This window comes from Podarcis pityusensis (assembly GCF_964106645.2).
Source record: "Podarcis pityusensis genome assembly, chromosome: 5".
Lineage (NCBI taxonomy): Eukaryota > Metazoa > Chordata > Lepidosauria > Squamata > Lacertidae > Podarcis > Podarcis pityusensis.
Genome location: NC_138032.1, coordinates 66411564 through 66427359, shown reverse-complemented (window position 1 = coordinate 66427359; position 15796 = coordinate 66411564). Strand labels below are relative to the sequence as shown.

The window sequence follows — 15796 nt, the reverse complement described above, 5'->3', positions numbered from 1 at the left end:
CAACCACTCACTTTCTGTAATCCATAAAGTTGTGTCCTAAATTCCACCAAAAACCAAACTAAAATTTGAGTCAAATGTATTTTTATTTAGGGGGGAGGTCTCTGGGTCTGAACATGCAAAGGGTTTCTGAGAATTATAACGCTGTGACAGTGGCGTAGCGTGGGGGTGCAGGGGGGGCCGGCCGCACCGGGCGCAACATCTGGGGGTTAGGGTTAGGGTGTGCAAATCCATGGGTTAGGGGGCGCAAATTACTTGCCTTGCCCCGGGTGCTGACAACCCACGCTACGCCACTGCGCTGTGAGGGATAAACGACAGTGCCCAGAATTCTTCGAGGGAAAGAATGTGCTTTGAACGTGCTTTAAAGGTACAGTTGTACTCAGCCAAGCACAAGCTATTCCTTTCACAACTGTGGCTCTGCACTGCACTGCAATAAAATGCAAGTTGTTACCTTGAGGATTGTTTCTGAGTAGGTCTACTTCTTTACCTTAACCATACTAATCATCACTATGGTCAGGGTGCATGGACTGTACTGCCATATTTTAATGTAAAAGGTTACATTATCTTTTGTAAAAGGGTGTATATTGAAATGCTTCAGAAATAAAGAGTACCGTCATTTCCTGCACAACTGTTCCTTAATCTTAACCTGTGTATTTTCTGAGCCTGTTTGATCTCTAGATAAGTCACTTCAGCTGTAACAAGGTGTTCTGCACCCTCTGCAAACACTTAAGGCAGGCAGAGAAGATGAAAATAGACAGGTCAATGGGCTTTAGAAGCTTCCATGGATTACAGATGCCTTTCTAAAAACATTTGCCAAATGGGAGAATGCCAGCAAATAATGCATAGCACAAAGTAAGTTCCTACTGAATTCAATGGGTTTTACCCTCCAATAAGTGGGATTAGGGATCGCACCTAAATTCAGCAATTATTCAAACCCTGCTCCACAGTCACATTTATGGCACAATTTAGAGCTGCTATACCAGACTGCATAAAGTCTGGGAGACAGAAAGGAAACAACTGCTATGTAGCTATAACTGCTTCAGAGTATTAGTTCTTGGATAGAATATCAAGATTCACAAATATGATTATTGACCTAAAGTTTAAAATTAAGATGTGGCCCAAAGAGGGACTAGAAGTGGCAATTAGCCTATAACGAATATGATGTCAAGATAACTGATGGCTACGCCCTAGTTATAGAACTTCATCGGGATGATTGCTAAACCTGAGCATCTTCCAAAAGTCTGGCATAACCTTCTTGTATGAGCTTATTGGAATCTATCAGGGCTGCAGTTGTAATGTGGCCAGTGCCTCCTGAGCTGATGACCTGACATGTCCAAGCCTTTGCACCACCATCTATCTATAACCAGAAAAAGAGAACTACTGTATAGGGAATTCCACCCAAGGTTCAGCTAGTGAGCTATTTTAACAGGTTGCATTTATATGTGCTTACCTTATTTAACCTTAGCTTTAACTATACGGACCTTTGTCAGCAAGGTGATGTCCCTGCTTTTTAAGATGCTGTCTAGGTTTGTCATCACTTTTCTCCCAAGAAGCAGGTGTCTTTTAATTTCGTGATTGCTGTCACCATCTGCAGTGATCATGGAGCCCAAGAAAGTAAAATCTCTCACTGCCTCCATTTCTTCCCCTTCTGTTTGCCACGAGGTGATGGGACCAGTGGCCATGATCTTAGTTTCTTTGATGTTGAGCTTCAGACGGATTGCCGAAGAATTGATGCTTTTGAATTATGGTGCTGGAGGAGACCCTTGAGAGTCCCATGGACTGCAAGAAGATCAAACCTATCCATTCTGAAGGAAATCAGCCCTGAGTGCTCACTGGAAGGACAGATCCTGAAGCTGAGGCTCCAATACTTTGGCCACCTCGTGAGAAGAGAAGACTCCCTGGAAAAGACCCTGATGTTGGGAAAGATGGAGGGCACAAGGAGAAGGGGACGACAGAGGACGAGATAGTTGGACAGTGTTCTCGAAGCTACTAACATGAGTTTGACCAAACTGCGGGAGGCAGTGGAAGGCAGGTGTGCCTGGTGTGCTCTGGTCCATGGGGTCACGAAGAGTCAAACATGACTAAACGACTTAAACAACAACAACAGCCTTATTTGAACAAGGTGATGTCACCTGCAATGAGCATGCACAGGATACAAGTTGATACAAAGCAAAACTCCAAAGCACATGAAGCACAGTGTATGAGGAAAGCCTTATATGTACGAGAGTCTATGGTAAAAGTCGGCTATTACTCCCTGCAAAAGTTTCTATCTTGGGACCTCTCATACTCACCCAGGAATTAAATTCTGTAACTGTACTTTATACTAACTGAGCCTGACGACTATTTATTCTTCTAAATATCGCACTCAAGAGAAGTGTTCTCCTGCTATAATTAAATATAACATGTCTTACTGATGAATGTCAAGGCAAAGAAAAATCAAGTATCAAGAATAATAAACACAGGGGCAAACCTGAGTTTCATTTAGCAATTTTTATTCAAATAGCTGCCTTTTTCATTCCATGTTATAATACTAAATATATAGATGAACTGATGTAGAAGATGAACATTCTGCTATAACAATAAAGCTGCACTGCTGGCAGTTTAATGCATGTATTTACAATTTAAATTTACATCCATTGCACTCCAACAATTCACAGCTTGGATGCATCAAGTTAACTACTTAAAGTTCTCATATTGGTTAGGCAGTTGTTCATAATAATTTTACAGGAGTGCTTACATTTCATGTGCTCACAAATCACGTGGCAGTATCTGGGCAGATTCATAAGCATTTACCTTCTGGGGGGCCCAGATAGTAGGATGAATACTTACCACATTATATGTATCCAGAGCTTTCTTGAGTCTGTGATGGTTCTTTGTTTCTGCATGTGGTCCATGGGTGCTATTCCAGAATTGCATGCATCTAACATTTAAAAGCCATATCTGTGTCTAATCTAAATGCATTAAAGTTGTAGACACTGGTTCTTGTATCTATAGCGTTCCTTTACCTAATTAGCCATTTTCTTTTCTGTGTTAGCCTCTGTGATGCTTTTGTAGGGTGCTATCATATCCCCCTCCATGACCTTTTTGCTTGCCTTAACAGAACAAGCTTTATCATTATCTGCTTGTAAGATAAATGGTCTGTTCCACTGATCATTTTGGTTGCCTGGTCTCATGTGTTTCAGCATGAATGCCTCCTTCTTCAACCTTAATAATTTAGAGTGGGCACATTATTGAATGCACAATCTTAACAATGCCTGCTACAAGGATGTCAGTACTTTCCAAAGCTGTCCGTACTCAACAAAGCTGATATTCCAAAATGAGAATAATAGATGATGGGGGTCAGGTGCCAATTTAGACTGGGGAATGGTGCCATAAAAAGAGTTCTATACCTCACCACCTCATGTTCTGGTTCTAATTTTCAATTCATGTGGCCTGCTTTGCAGTAAATAATAAAAATGGTCACAATTTTCTCACATCAGATGTGTTTTGGCCCATAGTGCAGTTACACTTTTTGATCATCTCTGAAGACTTAATTTCTGTACTGGGGCATCAAACACACTTAGGGATTAATTTAACATTAGATAAAATCCTTACACTGATATCTTTTTCCTCTTCAATCATTTCCTGCTGCTGAATGTCCCACCCAGTGATGCAAATGCTAATTATCTGTCCCCAGATGCATGACCTTGAACTCTACACTACTGAGGTTCAGCAGGTCTGTTACTTAAATTCAGTTCATTCTGTTTGATTTGTGGATTCTTCTCCATATATGGGATATTTCTGATCCAGGGCTTTATTCAATTCTTGGATAGAAGTAGAAAAGGTACAGTGAGAACTGCTCCATTACCCAAGATCCTAGATTTTTGTTGCATCCAATATTTAGACACAGTTCCACTGAAAGAGATTGATGAATAATGGAAAGGATAACTCCCACATAACATTCCCATGTGCCCATGTTCATAAAATCACTTTCAAAAGTCTGACAACTACATCAGAAATGTAAAATGTCTGTTCCTTTTTTAATCACTGAAAATAGGATCAGTATGTGCTTACTTCCTGCAGTAAATAAAATACAGTGGTACCTCGGGTTAAGAACTTAATTCGTTCTGGAGGTCCATTCTTAACCTGAAACTGTTCTTAACCTGAGGTACCACTTTAGCTAATAGGGCCTCCCACTGTCGCTGCACCACCAGAGCACAATTTCTGTTCTCATCCTGAACCAAAGTTCTTAACCCAAGGTACTATTTCTGGGTTAGTGGAGTCTGTAACCTGAAGCGTCTGTAACCTGAAATGTCTGTAACCCGAGGTACCACTGTATTGCATAAAATAAACTGCAAGGATGATCCCATGCATAGCTCATCTGAAAACTGAATTTGGTCTCTTCCCACTGCTAAACTGCCACCAGTTGCAGAGATATCAGAGAGTTCCAATAAAAATGGAAACAGGACCAGAAACTGCCAATGTTGCTTATTCATTCCATGTCCAGAACGGAATTCAATTCAGCAAATACTATTGGTATTAAATGTCATTGTTGTTTTCAATCCTCAAATTATATACAGTGGTACCTCTAGTTACGAACTTAATTCGTTCTGGAGGTCCGTTCTTAACCTGAAACTGTTCTTAACTAGAGGTGAGCTTTCGCTAATGGGGCCTCTTGCTGTCGCTGCGCCACCAGCACACGATTTCTGTTCTCATCCTGGGGCAAAGTTCTCAACTCAAGGTAACACTTCCAGGTTAGCAGAATTTGGAACCTGAAGCGTTTGTAACCTGAGGCGTTTGTAACTTGAGGTACCACTGTATAATTGTTTACGTTCTCTCCGCCCCATTTGTATTACCGTATGTTTCCTTCATTGAAATGAATTGGGTGGAGAGAGAGAAAGACAATGTAATTATATAACGAATCGTGTAAATTATGTATTTTCAGCACAGTGGACAGAAATAGTGTACAGTAGTACCTCTAGATATGAACGGGATCTGTTCCGGAGCCCCGTTCGCATCTAGAGGTAAACGTATCTAGCGACGGCAGGTCTGCGCACGCGCACGCCGCTTTTCGTCGCGTCTGCGCATGCACAAGCGGCGAAACCCGGAAGTAATGCATTCCATTACTTCCGGGTTGCCGCGGAGCGCAACTCGAACACGCTCAACTTGAAGCAAATTTAACCCGAGGTATGACTGTAGTTTTTAGCAGAAGATGAACTGCAACAGAACATAAACAGTGCTGCATGTGATGAATGCAGGGCAGAACAGAAAATGATCCCTACACTCAAACAGCAAATAGCAGAAAACCACAAGCTGACGAGTTTAGTGTAGCATACATAGCAAAGGTTCCAGATGCTAGTGATATATTTACTCACCAAGCTCGACAGAATTCTTCACAGTCAAGAGAAAATTCTTAAAAGAAAACACTATGTGCGCCTATAGTTTTTCAGTCATCTTGGTAGAACATTGGCCACCCTGTAAGCAGTGCTAGCCCTGCCATGCAACTGGATGAAGGTACCTGCTTCAGGTGTGGCACCATGAAGAAGGATAGATGAAGAAAGGAACTGATGTTTGTATATTGCAGCAAGGTTTTTGTTTTCAGTGTTGGCCCAAGCAATAGGGAGATGCCATTTGGGCTCCACTTCAGGCAGCAAAATGGCTTGGGCCAACACTGACTGAAAGTGCCATTTCATTCTTTCTCTGAGTGTAATCCAGTCTTTGTGCCCCAAACTTTAGTGACAGCAGAAGAAAAGCGGTGCTTGTTGGTGCAGTGGAAATCTGGTACATAATCCACCCAGTCCTTCTGTGTACTGATGACTCTCCTAAAAGTGATGTATTTTTGGGAAGGGGGGAAAAAACAGAAAGGCCTGGAATGTTATCTCTCTGAATGCCCTTTCATATCATCACTGACAATGAAAGCTGATGTTTCACCTTGTGTGCCCTCCTCCAGCTTTAACATAGAGATCAAGTCACTTTCTGGAGGCTGAGCAACTGCATTTCCTGAAACCCAAGCTTCTTGCACCTTGTGATGGAAAAAACAATTAGGGCAAGGAAGAGCAACAAAAAACATCTGAGTATGAAAAAAGAGAAAAGAATGTGAATTAAAAAGAATCAAGGGTGGAGGGGACATACTTGATGGATTTCCCTCTTTTTGATAAATTAAAGTAAGATGGCTTTGTAATGGGGAAGAATGGCTGGAAGCCAGGGATTGGACTGCTTATTTTGCATCATGCCTGGTGCTTCCCTTGGATGCTGTGGGCATTTGCCAAAAAGCAGATTAGGACCAGTGAGAGAAATATTTAGCCATAGTGGAGGGCCCACACAGGTTCCATCTGCCTTATCCAACATGCAAGAATATGGGAGGTATGGGATAATCCCATGGAAAAGCAGGTTTCACCATTGTACAAATGAAGCTAATTGTGGGAACATGAGGTAGGGACATCAAGGCCAGAAAAAGAAAAGCGCATAAATATAAGATCAGAAATGCATCAAATCCAGCATGTGGGGAGCCGCTTTAACCAAAATTTATGAATTGGGAATGAATTGGTATTTGAGTAATTGTATTTATTGGGAAGCAATTGCTATTGTTATAATTGGGCTATTATAGGAAAACTAATAAAAATTTATTTGGAAGCAATGAGATAGCATGTCCCTACAATAGCTGGAAAGGAAGGGTGGCAGTAGCAGAGTAACAGCTTATTCAGAAGCACATTATCAACCTTCCTCTATTCTTGAAGAAGTTATTAGACGAGTTAATTTAAAATCTGTGATGCCTTTATGTAATGCTTCTTTAATGTGCCACAATATTATAATTTTGTTTAAGTATTAAATAATATTTGCTTTGGAAAACAAAAACAAATGTGCATTATTAATGAACAATGACAACAAAAATTTACAGTTCACGTAAGGGTAAGTTTTAACCAAGGCTTACAAAGGGAAAAAACAACCTTCATTTAACTGCTAGCCAAAGATATTTATGTAATACATTCCTGGTCATTTATTTATTTATTCAGAGATTTCTCTACCGCCCATCACCAAAAATGGTCCCAATGTGGTTTACAAAAAGAAGAAGAAAAGGGGTTATTTAAAAACGTAATACATAACAAAAATATTAAAATATAAGGTGCAATTCTCATACATTACATAAATAATATAATTAAAAGCACTATAAGATAACCCATCAACCACTAAAAGCCTGGTGAAAAATGTACTGTTCCTATTTCTTATGATTAAGAGTGATATATATCTTTCTTACAGCATATTGAACTGGTCCCTAATGGGTTGTATAAGATCTTATAGAACTGCCACTTCACTAGTGGAAACGAGCTATTTTTGGTGAGCTTGGAACACGCAGACCAGGAGGAGACCCCAGGAACTCCCACTACAACCATGGAAAACTCCAAAGGCATAAATGCTTCTGTGGTGGTAAAAGGCAAAAAAAAAAAAAAAAAGGTTGTGTTGAGAGCTGACCAGGAGAGGCACTGGATCTGCAAGAGCCAAAGCCCCCTCGTTCTTTTGAAGGGTGAAAGAAGAGTTAAAAAGTCTACCTTCCCCAGAGCTGGCACAATTATCAGGGTCAATGGAAGAGAGGAGGAGGTGGGAGGCCAAATAGGAGGAAATGGAAAATGTACGCACACATATGCACACACCAGGTCCCCGCCCCCTGCCTTACACAAGCTGGTTGTTTCTCTGCCACAGAAACTCTCCTCCACTGCCACTTTAGGATTGCTTTGATACAGCACAATCCTATGCTTCTACTCAGAAATAAGCCTCATTGATTACAACAAACCAAAAGATTTCAAGATTGGAATTCTGCTACATTGCATTGGGGCCAGACATGAGAAAATATTTTAAAAAAGCTGAATATACATGCAAATATAACCAAGGCCATCACCCTCACCAAAGGAAGGAGAAGAGCTGCTATTACAGTCCGGGTCTGCTCTTAAAGAGATAGGTCATGAATGCTACAATTGATTACCATTCATTTCTCTTAAGCCCTCCCTGGGAATGTGGCAGCCCCACCTGCACAGATGTCTCAGGCAGAGATGATAAATTATAGACAAAAGGTTAGCAGGGAATGCTGCTGTTGTCTATCTGAAGTAAAGGTGCTTAGATCCACAGATCAAATGGGTCAATCTTCAGAAACGTACGACCATTTACCATGGCGGAAAGAAAGAAAAACACCAGCAGAATCTGTTGGCACAAAGTCACACAGAAGTTTGAAGAAAAATGGCAGTTCTATCTCCCTGAAATTATATGTGGTTTTCATGCTGTCACAGATGGACCCTCAAGAGTTTCAGGTGAAGATGAAATTGTTAAATAAGTAAAAATCTAAAAGGCTCCAGGCTAGTTTTGAATAACACCCTACCTTAATGATCAATGCTGTGTACAACTTGCAGAGCATAAACAGCAGTGAAGTCATAAGAGAAAAATGGAAATCCATACCATTTTATGTATTATTTATCCAAAGTTTTGGTCTTTTTCATCTTCTCTTCAGACATTATTGCCCTCCAGTGATAAATGTGTAAAAACCAATAGCAGAAATGATTTCAAGTCCCCAAGGGAGAAATGCTTTGTCACTGCAACTGCATATATATATATATATATATATATATATATATATGCATACACACACACACACACACACACATATATATATATATATGGCAGAAGTGAATTTCTTCCTTAATATTGTGCAGAAATATTGTGCTTTACTTCAGTTTCACACTTTTATGTTTGTGTGATAATCATCCACCTTTTCTCCAAGCTAGACTCAAGTCACATTTGTCAGCAGCTATATACAAAAAAGGGTGATATCTCTAGAGAAATGTGAACAAAAAATGGAAGGCCCTAGCAAAATTCTAGGCATGCAGCCAAAGTATACATGCATAATCACATCCTTTTATTATGTAAAAATTTAATTTAGCTCACTGCTGACACAATTTAGAAGAACTAGCCAGTCCAAGCACACATACTGAAAGAGAAGAGGAGGAATGAAAAATTCATTTTTAGTAATCCAGCCTTCCCCAACTTGGTGCCTTTCAGTTGTTTTGGACTACAACTCCCATCACTGATGGAGCTAATGGAAATTATAGTCCAAAACATCTGGAGGGTTAGAGGAAGGCTTTAGTAATCCTTTCAGCACCCAAGCACAGAAGGAAATGTACTTGCCTATTACATGTCAAGTAGCTTAACGTGGCATGCATGGCTCCCCACCCTTACCCCCCAAAACCCAAATTTATCATCACAGCAACCTTTTGAGGTGGCTTAGCTTGGTACATGGTTATCCAGTGAGTTTTGTAGCTAAGTAGGGATTTGAACCTAGGTCTCCCGAATCCAAGGCCAACACTCTGACCACTAAATTACACTGGCTTCATTACTTCTCAAATGATCTTGAAAATGCAACCAGAGGTACAGTGCTAGATGGGAATTGGGTAGAAAAGAAGAAAAGAGGTGATGACTTAGCATTGAGCCTTTGAAGCCTATGTCCTGGGGTCTGAAAATTGTGCACACTGAAGGCCAGTGGCACTTTCAGTGCTTGGAAAGTCCATTTTTAACAGGAACTAGTTCCAGTTCATAGATCACAGAGTTGGAAGGAACCACGAGGATCATCTAGCCCCAACCCCTGCAAATGCAGGAATCATCTCGTCCAAAAAAGGAACTAACTCCAGTTCCAATTCATCCTTTTACAAAACAAACTAGTTAAATTCAAGTTCAGCCAAACACTCATTTTACCCTTTGGGAACACCCTTGTGCAGCTGAGGGAGCTCATTTGTTCTGTTTCAAAGTGGTTTGCATTCAAGCAGCTTCTGAAAACGGTGCTAGGAAGGGGTTTGAAAGGGAGAAAGCTCCTCCAAAGGCCCTCTTCCAGCATTGATCAGCTGAGTGGCCCTGGGAGCCATCCTTCAAAAGGGCTTGCTGCCCTTGCTTGAAGCAGTTTGCATTCAAACTGCTTCTTAAAATGGGGCTTTTTCCTCCTCTGCTGCTTCTTCCATAGTCTAACTTGCTGATTTTCTTTTGCCTTTGAAAACTATTTTTACAGTTTCCTTTATATAGTTAGTTATTTTTAGGCACATGAAAATATTTCACTTTTTTTTTTTTAGTGTCCAAAAGTATTTCAGAAAGGCAATAATTCTGAACAGCAACTATTTTATTCTCTTTTGAGAAAAGCACACATCAGAGATGTAACATTTTAAACTGAAAAACTGTAAAACAACTCATACTGTTTTACTGGCTTCTGTATAACTAAATTCTTAAAAAATCCAGTAGGGTGGGATTGGGGGTTTTTTGGTCCTGCTCTTATCTAACATAAAGTACTGCTTTCATTTTAGGGCTCTCTCAACCCCTGCCTTACCCACCTCTGAAAGCAATTTAAAAGAACTCAAATTAGAGGCTGTCTTTAGAGAATAACTAATCAGTGTCATGTCCTCTGGGGTTTGAAGTTATAGCAGCCACTAGCTTTTTCTTGTCTAAAGTTGCAATTTTTACATCACAGCCTCTCAGTGGTACATGCCATTCATGTCAAACTTGAGTCTGGAGTCATTTTGTATCTGATCAGTTCTCTCTTTCCCATCCCCTACCCGTGCCCCACCCCCCCCCCCCAAAGGAGTGTTCAGGATATTCTCCACTTTTTAAAATTCTTTTTGTGCCAGCTGCTACCCGGCAATCTCCTTGACTGACAATATGCCTGGGTTGTTGTGGATGGTGCAAAACGGCAGCTGAGTGGCCAGCACTATTGCTACTGCTGCTCCTTGCCATGGCAGCAAAACATGTATCAGGAAAGGAGAAAAAGCTGTGCCAGTGCCACTGCTAATGTCCACCTCAGAAAAACTGCTAGAGAATTTATTCTCCTCCTGGAGAAATGTGGTATAGGTAAATTCCTCAATTCCTTTGCCCATAAATAGGGTGGAAAAACGGAACAAGCCATTTGCTCACAGCTCCACTACAGTCACACTAAGGATTAGATGTCTGAATCAGTTAACTCAGACCTGCTACTGAAGTCATATCGGGGGGGGGGGGAGGTTCTCCAGTAGCCTGCCTTGCAATGGCCATTGAAGGGTGGCACATTAGCAAACTGACCATAACATAAACTATTTCTTTAAAACTGAATAATGTTAACTAGATGCTCACTTATTGTAGCATGACTGGAACAACTCAAACGTGTGTACTATCCAGATAATGCATTTGCAAGATGCAAAAAGAGTGGATGGGTGGAAACATAGAAAACCTTATCCTGAGCAAGACCATTGGTCAACCAAGCTCAGTTATATCTGCATTGACTGGCAACCACTTTCCAGGGTTTCAGACTGGGTCTCTTTACCAGCTATACCTGGAGATGCCTGGGTTTGAACCAGCAACCTTCTATATACAAAGCTTGTGCTCTAGCACTGAGCTATGGTCAGTGAGTAATGGTGGGGAATGGAAACCAACCTTCCACTTGTATATGCAGTAACATTTTACAATGATAACCCCCAAAATTTCTTCCAAAGGCAAAAGAGCCAGTGTGGGGTAGTATTTGGGAGTGCTGGCCTAGTATCTGGGAGACAAAGGTTCAATCCGCACTCGCCCATGCTCCTCACTGGGTGACCTAACCTACCGCAAAGGATTGTATTGAAAATGAAATTTAGAGAACTATGCATGCCACCTTGAGCTCCTTGGATTAACGCTGGGATATAAATGTAAAAATAAGAATGAAATGAAATGAAAACAGGCACGATGTTTTGTCCAGGGGAAATGGGGATTAGACAGGCAAAATCAGCCTTCATGAATACTCTTTGAAGCACTTTGATTCTGAATAGTCATGTCAAGGTGTACTTATTTTATGAGCACACTCAAAATTTGAGCAAAGGTAGCTTTGGATAGAATGGGTGGTATGCAACTGGCATGACTCATCAAATGAAAGGATTTTGGCTTGTGCAATAGGGCTTCTCCTCCCAATGCACACCTCATGCCCACCCCAAATCTACTCCAGAGGGTTGGCAAGGAACCCCAGAACAGATTTAGTGGGCACATGGGGGGAGAAGAGAGTGACAAGTCCCATTGCACAAAGGGAAATCCTTGTGCTGAGAGAAGGCTTACTTAGATACTTTAGAATACCAATGAAACTGATCAACAGCAAGAAGTGCAAGCAACTCATTCTGTTTGTCCATTTATCTATTTTTGCACTGTCTCAATTAGAATGAATACACATCCTCTTGCTGTGAGATGACCATGCTTCTAAGGAAAGGACAGCTTGTGCGTGTTTCTGTCAGGTGCTTGTTCAAATTCTGCTTCAGAAATACACAGAAATGCTGAGCAGGAAGAATGACAAACCCTTCCTTTCTGCTCAAGGATTTGAAGTCTGAGCTGTGGCTATAAAGCATTATCTCCCATTACCCAATCCACACACCTGTGAAGTTGCAGTTTGGCTCCTTTTGATAGGAGGACATGCTTGGCAGCCACTTGTCTCTTCTTCACAACAATATTTAGCATTTAAATAGCTTATTTTCAGTATTCTGAGGGCTTTCCATATATTCTTTCAGTAATCCTTACAACTGTCCTGTAAAACAGGCTAGGATTAGATGGGACTTTTTTAAAAAACATCTTCAGATGGCAGTGGCTCCCTAAAGTCTCCCAAGAAGATGGGAGAAGAGAGGAGGCTGAGGGGACATTTCACAAGAGAGGGTGTTTGAGAAAGAATGAGAGGCTGCCAGCTCTGCAGGCAAGGGCTCCTGAGCCCCACAGCGATGTCACAGAAAGAATGTACTTGGACAAGGGAGCAGTGGACTCAAAACAGTTGAAAACCTCTAAACTAAAGGAATGTGCTGCTGGTTCCTAAGGTACCAGAATACTTTTGCCTTCTTGTTTATACAGACTTAACACAGCCATTTCCCCAAAGTACATAGTTTGAGGATTTCACAACAGTGCCCTTTTTAATCCTACCGCCAGCAACTCATATCAAAGTTTCTGCCACAGCAGAATTCTATCCTGCCCACATGCTATCTTGGGAATTATGCAAAGAATAGATAACACGTTTTCCTGCAATTTTTAAAATGAGCTCATATGAAATATGTGATCGATTGGAGCAGTTTATCACAGCATTGTCTTGAAGCACCTCCACAATATTTCTTAGGTTTCTATATAACCATATTTTCGAAAATTCATAACAAAACCATGAAAAATCTCTGCAGGCTAAACATTGTATTAAAATGTAATATCTCAAATCCTGTGAAATCTATAAGACAGTGGATTACTGCCCTGAGGGAACCTCCTATCATTTCAGTCATTTGGAAGTGGGCAGAAGAAAGCATTTTAGTGAACACTCTTGGGAACAATCCCATTTTTTTGGGTGGGGGGGAATGGATGAAATACTCATCCTATGACTCTCACAAATATATGCACATGCCTGGTCCCACTGAATTAACTACAGAGCTACCTCTGGTTACAAACCTAATTCGTTATGGAGGTCTGTTCTTAACCTGAATTTGTTCTTAACCTGAGGTACCACTTTAGCTAACGGGGCATCCCGCTTCCGCTGCGCCGCTGGCACGTGATTTCTGTTCTCATCCTGGGACAAAGTTCTTAACCCAAGGTACTATTTCTGGGTTAGCGGAGTCTGTAACCCGAAGTGTTTGTAACCCGAGATACCACTGTACAGTGGTACCTCGGGTTACATACGCTTCAGGTTACAGACTGTGCTAACCCAGAAATAGTACCTTGGGTTAAGAACTTTGCTTCAGGATGAGAACAGAAATTGTGCGGCGGCAGCATGGTAGCAGCAAGAGGCCCCATTAGCTAAAGTGGTACCTCAGGTTAAGAACAGTTTCAGGTTAAGAACAGACCTCCATAACGAATTAAGTTATTAACCCGAGGTACCACTGTACACAGTAATTTTTCAAGTTGATAAGATTCCTACCTTGGGTTTATTTAAATGTTGCTCTCAGAATTGGAGAAACACAAAATTATGCCTTTTGCACTATCAGATCTAGGGTATCATGTGTGATGATGTCATTGTCTTTGAGTCTCAAGGTATTCATGTGAAAAACTACTTTCTATTACTGTGGAGAGGGTACATTTGAAATGAGCAATCTAATCAGTTTGGGTTTTTAACTATTTTAGATGATGATTCCATAAATCTGTCAAAGTGGGCTCTTGCCCCTGAAAGCAGTTAAAAACCAACTGCAGCAAGAAATGCATAAGGTTTCATGTTAAACAATGCCCACTGCTTGCCTTCAAACTGCCAGTGTTTTGCAGGAGGTGTTCAGGTACATACTGGAAATTTAGGTTTATGCAAATAAAGCTGATCAAAATGCTCTGTTGCCATAGTGCAACATATAAACTTGGAAAAGTAAACAGGCCATTTGCAGTTAGGAAAGTAATGAGGAAATGCGTTGAAAAGTATGCAATGAATGAATAATTAATGGAAAGATATAAACACCGCACAAGCAAATCAGGATAAATATTCATTGTCGTAAAACCTCCCCACAAATAGTCTAACTTTAGCATGAGCTTTGTAAATATGAATATTCAATAAACAGGACATTGTTTCACTTGCTGCTATTCACATTACCTATATGTCCATTGAAAGGAATTATTAAAGCCTTATTCACATGGTACAATTGGCTGTTGGCCTTCCTTTTTCTCCAGCTCTCATATGAGTGGTTTGTTCACATAAGCAGTATAAATGTAAGCTGGATACCAACAAAAGTGTGTGAAAGCAACTCTTGTTATTAGAGAATCTCTAAGATTCCTTGATGCCATTAGTTACTGCTGTTCCCAGATTACATCAGTTCCCATAATACATATTACACTGCTTGTACAAGTAGATGATTTGTGCACGCAGCACTGGGGATCAGGGAGATTGAAAATTAGCCAGCTATAACATGCAAAATCTGCCCACAGCTATTCATAACCAACCTTAGCACAATTCCATTGATGGACTTGTACATTAATGTTCTTGTGGAATATTCATACTGAGTGTTATAAAATGCAAGCCATGACATCAGAAAAGATTGCTTCACTTCCAGGCTCTGGAGGATTATTACGATTACAGGCAGGTACAAATCAATGAAATCACCTTCTTGCAAAATGCTGAATGGAATGCTCCAGGGGAATATTGATTCAGAAAATTGAAGTCAATTAGACATGACCTCATTATATCTCATTCCCTGCTGTGCTACCCCATCTGTGGGAAATGGATCTTTTCCCTGCAACAAAAAAACGGCTGATAGCACTTCCTAGATACTGTCTTCTTTGAAGGAGAGATGTTATAAAGTTTCTGCACTTTCATGCACACATAGAAAATTTGTGAATGGTATTTGTGCCACAACATTTCACACACTTCACACAGAGACACCTTCATGGATGGGATAACTCCTCTGGATTTGTTTTCACTGTTCTCTATACTGCTAGGTTGCAAACAGCCATTAAGCAAGAAGTTTTGTTGGATTCCATCTGTAGTCAAACATCTGGAAGGCCATAGGTTTCTCACTTCTGGCTTACAATGGGTTCTTCTTATAGAAGGGCACTTTATTATTATCTTACATTTTTATTCAGCTTCGTCTCTGAGCAGCACATTGTAGCAAACATGATTCTCCCTTCCATTTTCCCCCTTACAAGAGTCTTGTTAGGTAGCTTAAGCTGAGAGATAGTAAGTGGCCAAAGTTTATCCATTGAGTTTCATGCCTGAGTAGGGATTTGAATCCAGATCTCCCTCATTCTTAACAACTTTTGGATCCATGCTGAAGTATTTGGTTATTTTTAATACTGTGGTTATTTCTAAGCAAATGAAGTTGTACCTTTGGTAAGCCTACCTAGTGCATTGGTTCATTCAGTGCTGTTT

At 40.7% G+C, this 15796-nt stretch overlaps 1 protein-coding gene across 2 annotated transcripts in view; it reads right to left on the bottom strand.

Moving 5' to 3' along the window:
- The window catches only part of PRKG1 (protein kinase cGMP-dependent 1), a 686067-nt gene that overhangs the window by 566407 nt on the left and 103864 nt on the right, over nucleotides 1-15796 (bottom strand). The window lies entirely within an intron of this gene.